Below are 11,063 nucleotides of genomic sequence, written 5' to 3'. Positions count from 1 at the left end.
CCAGTGTGTGATAAGGGGATTAAGCTAGTAGGGTAATAAACTGGTTGTAATAAGGGAATAGGCTAAAGGTAATAGGGAAATTAAGGAAGAGGTAAGGTTGAAATAGGGGATAAGGCAGGTAAGGGACTAAAAGTAGTGTGAATAGGGATAAGGCACTGTGGGTAGGAATTTGTGGATCCCTAAGGCAGTAAGTAGCTAAGGAGAGTACAATAGTGGTGCATGATAAATTGTGGTGGTAGGAGAGGTAAAAGAGTAGCAAGGGAAAGGATGAGGTATTTTGGGCAGACAGCTGCAGCCTGGGAGACACAGACTGGGTACACAGACTGGGTATACAGGTTTGAGAGAGAGACACTGGAGGGAAACAAACTGAGCCCTTAAAGTAGGAAGGGCACTTCTACAGACAAACTTTAGGGCGAGCCAAAACTGGCTTGAAACTGACTAGAGGGCTTTCTAATCAGTTTCTCAGGTTCACAAAGGAAGAGTTCAGAGGAAGTATTGAGATTACACTTTCTCCAAAAAGGAGACCTTCAGTTCCCTTCAGGACCCAGAGAGAATGTTATTCCTTTCTCCCCTTCTCCCTCTCTTATCAATCAACTAATGAATTAGCCAAAGGTTTGATTAAGTGACAAACAGGGTTTATTGAGTTTTAGGGTTGATTGGAAGGGATGGAGGGATACAAGGTAACGCTACCAGCTGCCTAGAGAAAGCTTCAGGTGGGGGGAGGGAGACAGGAATGTAAGACTGAGAGAGACCTGCCTAACTCAGCCTGAGAAGTTTTGTAGCATATAGGGTTAGGGAAGTTGGATACAATGATTCAAGAGATAATTTGTAACAAGTAGGTAAGCCCTACTTGACTAAGGGGAAACTAAATCTACCAAGTTTGAAAGCTAACACCCAGATCCACCCTCCTTTCACAAACCCACAGAAATTTAGGAGGGAAAATAATGATTGGGAATAGTGGAGGTTAGGGAGACCCAAAGGAAATAATTAATCTAACAAATTGTAAGAGAAAAGCTGCAGAATATAGGCCAGGGTTTCAGTCCAAAGATAGAGCTCAGTTGACCATCCTACTCTCATCGAGTCTCCAGGGTCAACTGTCTAACCTCAGGATTCTAAACCCTTTTCAACTGTCAGAAACTCTGCAGTAAGGCTTTGCAGGGTTAATATGAACCCTTTTGCACTACAAGGGTCACATAGCTAGGAAATGTCCAAAGTCAAATTTGAACCCAGGACCTCCCAGTCTCAATGCCTGGCTGTCAATCCACCAAACCACTTAGCTGACCCCAATGAGACAGTTCGTCATGGTGGGAAAAATAATGAACACCTAAAACAACCAAAGCAGAAAAAAATTAACCATTATAAAAATATACTAGAAGTAAAGTTTTTAGATGAAAAAAATAATAAAGCTTTCTGTACCTATAACTGTTTTAAAAAAAAGTTGCTGTAAATCATTATTGATTACAAAAGTATAAATCAAAACAATTTAGACTATGATTTCACATCTATTAAATTGGCTAAAATGATAAAAGGGGAAAATGACATGTTGCAGGGGATGCCAAAAAATAGTGACACTAATACATTGTTGTTGGAACTGTGAACTAGATATCAATCTGGAATTGTACTTAAGAGTATGAAACTGTGTATACCTTTTGACCCAGTAATAGTACTATTGCATTTATTTCCTAAGGTGATCAAAAAAAAAGGAAAATAAATGATTTTTCCTAATTTTATTTTATTTATTTTTAAAATAATTTTAATTCTGAAATGTGCTCTTTCCTTCTCTTACCCTCCCCACTCTAAAAAGGTTTTACATGTGTAATAATGTAAGACGTTTTTCATATTAATCTTTTTGTGGAAAGAATTCAAATAAAAAATTTCAGAAAGGAAGTGAAAAAGTTTGCTTTGGTCTAGATTCAGACTCTTTCAGGTCTTTCACTAGAAGCAGATGACATTTTTATTATGATGAGTATTTTGAGAATTTTTTGGATCATTTTATTACTAAAAATAGCTGTTATTCAGAATTTTTCAAGGTCTAGTATTCTTATCACTGCAAACAATGTTCTCCTGTTTCTGCTTACTTCATTCACCTTCCTATAAGTTCCTATAAATCTTTCCAGGTTTTGCTGAGCTCTTCCCGCTTCTCATTTCTTACAACAAAATAGTATCCTATTATAATCACATATTATAAATTACTCAGCCATTCTCCAATTAATTGGTACCCCACCGCTTTCCTATTCTTTACCTCCACAAAAAGAGCTACTTTAAATATTTTTAACATATAGGTTTTCCCCAACCCACTGCTTTTTTTAATCTCTTTGGGATACAAACCAGTAATAGTATTGCTGGATCATATTTTCCTTCTCTGTCATCATAGCCAATCTGATAGGTATATGGTGGTACTAAGAGTTGTTTTAATCTACATTTTTCTAATTAACAATGTTTTAGAGAATTTTTTGTATGAGTATAGAGACTTTAATTACTTTGTCTGAGAACTGCCTGTCCATTTCCTTTGAAAATTTATCATTGGGATATGACTTGTATTCTTATATATTGAACTCATTTCTCTATTTATATGAGAATTGACTTTAAAGAATTCTCTTTGTTAGAGAAACTTGCAAAAAAATTTTGGAACCACTATGAATTCTACATGTTACTCTTTCTCCTATTTCCCTGTTTTTATTTTTTGACTACTACCTCTCAATTGATAATTTCTTGAAAAATAATGTCTAATATATTTTTTTCACAGTTTCAAGTAATCCCAATAAATTTAAATGAACTCTTTTTGGTTTATTTTCCAGGTCGGTTGCTTTTCCATGACATAGTTCACATTGTCTTCTATTTTTTCACTCTTTTGACTTTTATTGTTTTTTATGTCTCCTGGAGTCATTAGCTTCTACTTGCCCAATTCTAATTTTTAAGTCATGATTTTCTCAAGTTATCATCTGTACCTTCTTTTCCTTTTGGGCGATTTTACTTTTAAAAGAGTTCTTTTCCTCGGTGAATTTTTGCACCTCTTTTTCCAAAGGACCAATTTTGTCTTTCAAGAAATTTTTCTTGTTGGTGTTTTTTAAATGTATTTTTCTACTTGCTTAATTCTGCTTTTTAAGAGGTCTTCTCTCTCCTTTGGGTTTTTGCACCACTTTTGCCAATTGGCCTATTCTATTTATATGGTATTAATTTCTTCAGGACTTGTTATGACTCCTTTACCAAGCCATTGTCTCATTTTTTCCCATTCTTTTCCTGTATCACTCATTTCTTTTCCCAATTTTGCTTCTACCTCTCCTACTTGATTTTCAAAATCATTTTTTCAGCTCCTCCATTAATCTTCTTTGGCCTTGATATTAATCCATGTTTTCCTTAAAGATTCTGGATAGAATATTATTGATTTTATTGCCTTCTTCTAAAATTGACTTTACCCTGTCATCAAAATAATTGCCCCTGTTGAGTTTAATTTTTTGTTTGATCATTTTTTAGACTTTTTATTTTCTTTTAACTTAAAATAATCTTAAAATTGAGTTCTTTATCTATGATGAAGGAAGTGTTATTTCAAACTTCAGTTTCTTTGTATAGATACCTTCAGAGATAGCTTTGGGGATATATAAGACATCAGTTCTTACAAGTGGTATGAAATAAGGAAATATGTATTTAATATTCTAGGGTCTGTACTCTTGTCTTTGGGTAAACACAAGTTCTTTTTTCAACCTTGAAACTATGACCAGGGTCCTCTGATTCCCTGTAGCCTCAAGGGCTGGTGTGTGCTAGTGTTCCTCCTTAACCTACATATAGGCAATATGACAGGAGCCCTGAACACAGAACCAACTAAAGGATCTCTATAATCTTATTTTGAGTGATTGTTCAATGGCCCCACCACCACCATATGGAGCTGAGAGCTCTGGAATTCATTCCTGCTCAGTTAGCTGTCCACTGATCCTGTTGCCTTGGTGAGTATCTACCTTGATGTGCTTTGCACTTCCCTTTTACCACAATACAATATATTTTCCCCAGCCTTCTAAGTTGTTTTGGGTTGAAAAATTATTTTGTCCCATCTTTTTGTAAGTTATGCTGTTCTAGGATTTGTTTTGAGGTATTGTCACATTTTTAGGACAGTTTTGTAGGTATCAGGTGGGCCTATTTAACTTTGCCATCTTTGTCAAATTATATGCTCTAAAATATTTATAGCAACTCTTTTTGTAGTGACAGAGAACTAGAAACTGAATGGATGCTCATCACCTGGGGAAAAACTTGGGGAGTAATATTGCATATATTGCAATACTATTATGCCATAAGAAATGAAAAAAAAAGATTATCACAAATAACCTGGGATGACACTAATAGTGAAGCAAAATGGAAAGAACAGAACCAGGATAATGTTGCTTACAGTAACAAAAATAATGTATGATGATCAATTCTGAATGGCAACTATTATCAATAAAACAATTATTTAACTCAACTCCAAAAGACTCATGATGACAAAGGCATGGCCATAGAAAGAACTGAAATAATCTGAATGCCATTTTAATTACTTTACTTTGTTTCCTCCATGAATTTTTATTTAGTTGAAGTGAGATGTGTCTTCTTTCACAATAGGACAAACATGGGAAATATGTATTGTAAGTTAGCACATGTAAAATACATAATACCTGTCATATTGGGAACATAAGTGAAAGTGAGGAAGAGAACATGGATCACAAAATATCAGGAAATTATTAGTAAAATGTATTAACATGAAAACCTAGACTAAAAATGAAAAATAAAAAGTAGAAATCTGAACTAACATTAAAACAATCATTATAAACTTAAACAAAACAACATATCTTTTCATTGTTTTTTAACAAAGAAAATGTAACATAATGAATAGAAATCTAATGTCAAAATAAGGGAGATCCAAGCTAAAATTCTTTCTCTGATATACTAGCTAAATGAGTATAAACAATTTACTTCATTTCACAATGCTCTGTGACTCTCTAAGATTATATATATGTTACATATAAACAAGTTGCTAGAAGACATTTCCATCCTCAAAGTTCCTCCATGGATATGAAATGAGTCTTTACCCCAAATTAGGTTATAAGTGAATTATTTAGGTTACAAATAAAATCATAATAAGTATAAATAAACTGACTATCTACAGGATACTTATAAACTTCTCTTGCAGAGAAGAACAATTGGGGCATGTTGAAAAAAAAGAGTCAGATGGGGACATGTTGAAAAAAAAATTGGAAATATTTAGTAAAGTGAAGATTTGAGTAGTATATGATAGCTCTCTTCAAATATTTGAAATACTGTCATAGGATGAGGTATTGAATTTTTACTGATTGACCTTAAGTGACTAAACTAGGAGCAATGTGTGAAAAACAGAGGCAAATTTAGACTTGGATTAAGAAGTAACCTGTAAGTAATCAGAGTTACTCAAAAGTGGGATGTGCTGCCTCAAGCTATCCCTGAGTTGAAGTCTTCAAATAATGACTAAAAGAGCTAAGGTTAGGCTATGGAAAGGGTTCTCATTCTCATTAAATGGCCTCTGACATTCCTTACAAAACTGATTTCTGTGACCAGTGCCTTCTAGAAGATAGATTCAATTTAATGAATATTCATTGAATGATAATTATGTGTAAATACTTAGGCAGATGCTAATTGGATAAATATATGAAAAACACAAAGTTACAACTCTAAGAGAGATAATGTTTAAGTTGTGGATATAAAACATAGATATCAATAATTGAAATAAAAAATAAAATAGGAGAGATACAAACAGTAGGAAAATTGAAGTTACTTTATGCCAGGATGATTACTCATTAATTCATTAAACCTTTTGGTGCATCATTATTTCAAAGACATCATGTTGGTGAAGATATACTGACAGAGGGAACAATAGAATAGGCACAGTAGAATAAAAATAATTTTGAAAGACTAATTCTTTGTAGAGAGGAGAATTAGAGCAAAGGCAGGAGGGCAAGAGAGAATGGGGTGAGGTCTATAAATAGTGCATAGTCCTGTCTCTGAGAAAAAAGTCATGAAATTCAACAAATAAACATTCAATTCAATATACAATTATTAAACCTCTAGGATAGATGAGGGACTATTTTAAATGCTAAAGATGTAAAGACAATGTGGGTAGTACTATAAGATTGGAAGCCTCTACATGTCTCTGGAGTAAAGTGACATTGGAATGCTAAAGGTTCACATCTAAATATTTCAAGGTTTGTTCCTCTTCAAAGATCAATCTTTCAGTCAGAGCTTTTAGACTAGAAACTTGCACAAGTCCTTGGTATGAAAAGCATTGCTCACTGTAAAGGGAAGAAAATGCAAAAGGGAAGATTATACATTTATTGGGTTTTTTAAATTACTTTTTTCAATTAAAATTTATTTTCTTTCTTTTTGCCTCTCACCTCTAATAAATGGGAGAAAAAAGAGAGGGAGAAAAAAAAGCCTATTATAACAAATATTAATTCAATCAAAAGAAAGAACAGCATGAATAATTTTGAGACTAGTACAAGTGACTTAACTGTTTTGCTTTGAAGATTGACTTGACTGTGAGACTGAGTTTGAAATATTCCTGTATGCATAAGAAAATATTAAAAGTTTTTTTTTTGAGATGAACAGAGTAGAGCTTTAGAAAAGTTATTAGCAATGTAGAGTATGAAGTGGATTGGGACAAGAGATTAGAGAAAAAGAAACAAGTTAGAAAATTATCATAATAGTCCTGAGAGACTAAAAAGGGGTGCTTATCAGTGTTATAAATGGAGGGTGGAGGTAATCTTGGAGTTGGATGGAGAAGGAAGAGATGGATTGATTCAAGGGAATGCTAAAGAATTTTTTAAAATAGAATTTTAGCAACTGAACAGCATTTGTAATCAACAAAGGTTTGTTGATGGATCAATAATTTATGAGGTCAAATTGAAGAGTGTCAAACACTACCAAGATAACTTGGTAATAATGATGAGAATGGAGGTAGGGTTTTGGGTTTGGCAATTTGAAGATTATTAGTGAATTCATCAAATGGGATCAATTGGAAAAATAAGAGATCAAGTAGTTAAGGAAGGACAGAATGGCAAGCAAGTAGATGCAGTAAATCTAGATTATTCTGTTGTTATTATACAATGAAAACACAAATGATATTAGTTGAATAAAAGTGTCTGAGGCCTCTTATAGCCAACTTAAACTGAACTGCATCTTGAAGCAAGCTGTAAATTCCAGGGGATGTAAAGGTCAATGTCTATGAGTGGGTAAAGTAATGGTTGACATTTTGAAGTGCCCTAAGGTTTACAAATATACACAAGTGTGTGTATATGTATATATACATAAACAGATATAAATATTACATATGTGTTTGCATGTATGTATTAATTTTTTAAATATTTTTACTCAGGTCTTTCTTCCTCCCCCACATTATATATCATTTGGCAAAATACATAGATTATATCTTTTGTACTTCCATTCTCAGTTCATGCTATTAAATATATGGCGGCATATAATGTTCTCTTGATTCTATTAATTTCACTTTTCATTATCACATATAGTACTTTCCAAGTTTTTAAAAATTAATCTGCATATGGTTTCTTATAGTGGAGTAGTATTCCATCACAAATGTGTTTAGCCATTGTTTGGTTGATGGATATCCCCTCGATTTCAAATTCTTTGCCACCAATAAAAAAGTTGATATAAATAACTTGGAAAATATAGGTTGTTGTTGTCCCCCCCCAAAATTTCTTTGGGAAATATATCTAGCAATATTGCTGGATTTATGAGTATAAAGAGTTTTATACCTCTCTGGGAATTATTCCAAATTCATCTCCAAAGTGATTACATCAATTCACAGTGCCACCAAAAATGTATCAGTATCTCTACTGTTCCACAGCTCTTCTAGCATTTGTTATTTTGCCTTTTTGTCATTTTAGCCAATCTGAAGAGTGTGACATGATAATGCAGAGGTGTTTTAGTTTGCATTTCCTTAATCAATAGTGATTTAGAACATTTTTTTCTTTGTATGGCTTTGATATTTTCATCCAAAAACTGTTTGTTCATATCTTTTACTCATTTGCTAATTGGAAAAAGGCCCTTTTCATAGATCTGACAAAGTTCTCCATATATTTTAGTTATGAGAAGTCTATCTAAGAGATTCTTTATGAAAAACTATTCCCAATTTTTGCTCTCCTTATGGTCTTGACAACATTTTTTATTTTATAATTGTTTAATATGCTTAGATTGTAGGAGCCAAGATGGTAACTTAGTAGCAGCCAAAGCTGAATCTATTCTGATAATCCTCCTAAACCAATATTTAAAAAGTGCCTTCAAACAGCCAATAGAAAGAAGGAATAAGAGGGCTCTCCCACTGAACACAACTAGAAAAGTAAGAAAAGAGAGTTGATTTTCATGGAATAAGAGGGAACCTGGGACAAAAATGCATACGGAGGAATGCTAACCAACCACCCCTCCTCCTACCCTAAGACAAGTTTTAAGACTTGGAATAGGCCAACTTTGGGATCCCAGGGCATAACTACACCAACAAAAGAGCACCTCATGTCCACCCCTTGAAGTTCTAGAACCCAGGTATCAGCCCACAGTGAAGACTAGAAGTCCATAACTCTGAGCTCCTTCAAGCCTATGCTGTTCCAGTGAAGACCTAACCCCATGGCAAAATATCTTACAGTGTCAATACCTGCAAGCCAGTAGCAGAGAGACAGAATTATCAGCTTTCAAAATTCCCAGTCCACAGACCAAAAGAAAACTGGGAAAATGAGCAAACAGCAAAAGAAATACTTAACTGTCATAAATTTCTATGGGGACAAAGACCAAAGTACAGAACCAATAGGGGATGGGGACATCTAAACAACATGCAAAACTTCAAAGAAAAATAGGAATTGGTTTCAAGTTCTGGAATAACTCAAAAAGAAATGCAATAATCAAATAAAACAGGTTGAAGAAAAATGGGGAAAAGAAATGAACGTAATATAAAAATAATATACCAACAAAAAAAGAAAACAGCTTAAAAATTATAATTGGGGTTCTGGGATAAGACGGCGGAAGAGTAAAAAGCAGCTCTTAACCTCTCCTGACCGAAACACACAAGAATCCTCAAGGGGACATAAAAACAAGTCCAGACGAACGGAGGAACCCCACAACAGGGTGCATTGTGGAAGGTACGTGGAATCGGGACATTTCCATGCTATAAAGGGGTGAAACAGCTCTCACTAAATCACAGGCTGAGCAACCACCCCACCCCCACCCGTACCACACACACCACCTATAGCACCGAAGACAGTTAAAAAGAAATAGAGCAAGTTTGGGGCACCCATTGAGTCATTGGCAGCTCCAGGGCCTGTTCCTGAGAGCAGCAAGATTTGGGACCCCAAAAAGCCAAAGAACGCACGCAAACTCTGAGCAGGGCTCAGAGCGCAGGCGCAGAGGAGGCGTGGAAGGAGACCGACACAGCCACGAGCTAAAGCTCTGAAACCCTGAGTGGGGAACCAGTGCAGACGGGTATACGACTGTGGAAGCAGCACCCTGAGACTTGTAAAGGAACCTCCCGCAGAGGATCAAGCAAGGGGGTTCACCAGGGGGCTTTACCTTGGAAACAACCAGAACTCAGACCTCAGGAGCCAAAAGACTGAGGACAGACCCCGAGCGCGAGGATAGAGCTGAGAAGCTGCTGGGCTAATGATGGCTACCCAGACTCAGGAAGTTCAGAAGAGAAAGATAAACAACAAGAAAAAGAAGTCTTTAACACTCGACAACTTTTACACAGAGAAAATCCAGACAACCGAGCAAACAGAGGAGGAGAACAAACAAGGATCTGGACCCTCCTCAAATAATGAAAACTCCTCACAAGCTATGGAAGAGTTAAAAACTGAGATTCTGATGAAGATGGAAGAGATCTGGCAAGAAAATAACAGTTTAAAAGGTAGACTCTTGCAATTGGAAAGTGAGGCTCAGAAATCAAATGAACTGATAAGCAAATTGAACACCAGAAATGACCAGATTGAAAAGATCATAGCTGAAAATGAAAAGGTTAGAGCCGAAAACCAGTCCCTAAAGGCTAGAATTGAGCAATTAGAAGCTAATGATCTCTCAAGACAACAAGAACAAATAAAACAAAGTCAAAAGACTGAAAAAATAGAAGGAAATACAAAATATCTCAATGAGAGAGTGACAGACCAAGAAAACCAGTCTAGAAGAGACAATTTGAGAATAATTGGTCTTCCAGAAAAATAAGAAATTAATAGAAACCTGGACTCCATACTAAAAGAAATTATTCAGCAAAATTGCCCTGAAGTCCTACAGCAAGAGGGCAATATAGACATTGAAAGGATTCATAAAACACCCACTACATTCGACCCAGATAAGAAAACACCCAGAAATATAATTGCCAAATTCAAGAGCTTTCAAGCAAAAGAAAAAATCTTACAAGAAGCCAGAAAGAGACAATTCAAATATCAAGGAACACCAATCAGGATCACACAGGATCTGGCAGCCTCCACGCTAAAAGACCATAAGGCCTGGAATACGATATTCAGAAAGGCAAGAGAGCTGGGCCTGCAACCATGGATCAACTACCCATCAAAATTGACTATATATTTCCAGGGGAAAGTATGGGCATTCAACAAAATTGAAGAATTCCAAGTATTTGCACAGAAAATACCAGGGCTAAATGGAAAGTTTGATATCCAACCACAAAAATCGAGAGAAACATGAAAAGGTAAATAAGAAACAGAGGGGAAAGAAAGAAAATGCATAACTTTTAAATTTGCCTTTTTAAGGGCCTCAGTAAGATCTAATTATCTGTATTGCTATGAGGAGAAATGCTATGTATAATTCTCTGTAGTGAACTCTATTCACTATTATAGTATTCACTATTATAGTAATCAGAAGAATAATTCACAGGGAGAGGGTAGAATACTAAATGGTCTAAGATGATATGGGGGATGGGAAAGAGGGGGTGAATAGCAGGGGACACCAAGAGAAACTTGAGTGAATAAGAAAAATAGGCTATTATAGTACACACAAAGAGGACATGGGAAGGAGAGGGGACAAATACTATTATAAGAAGGAGAGGAAGAGAGCAT

This window comes from Gracilinanus agilis, chromosome 3 (assembly GCF_016433145.1).
Source record: "Gracilinanus agilis isolate LMUSP501 chromosome 3, AgileGrace, whole genome shotgun sequence".
NCBI classification, from domain to species: Eukaryota; Metazoa; Chordata; class Mammalia; order Didelphimorphia; family Didelphidae; genus Gracilinanus; species Gracilinanus agilis.
This window is presented reverse-complemented; position numbering follows the sequence as displayed.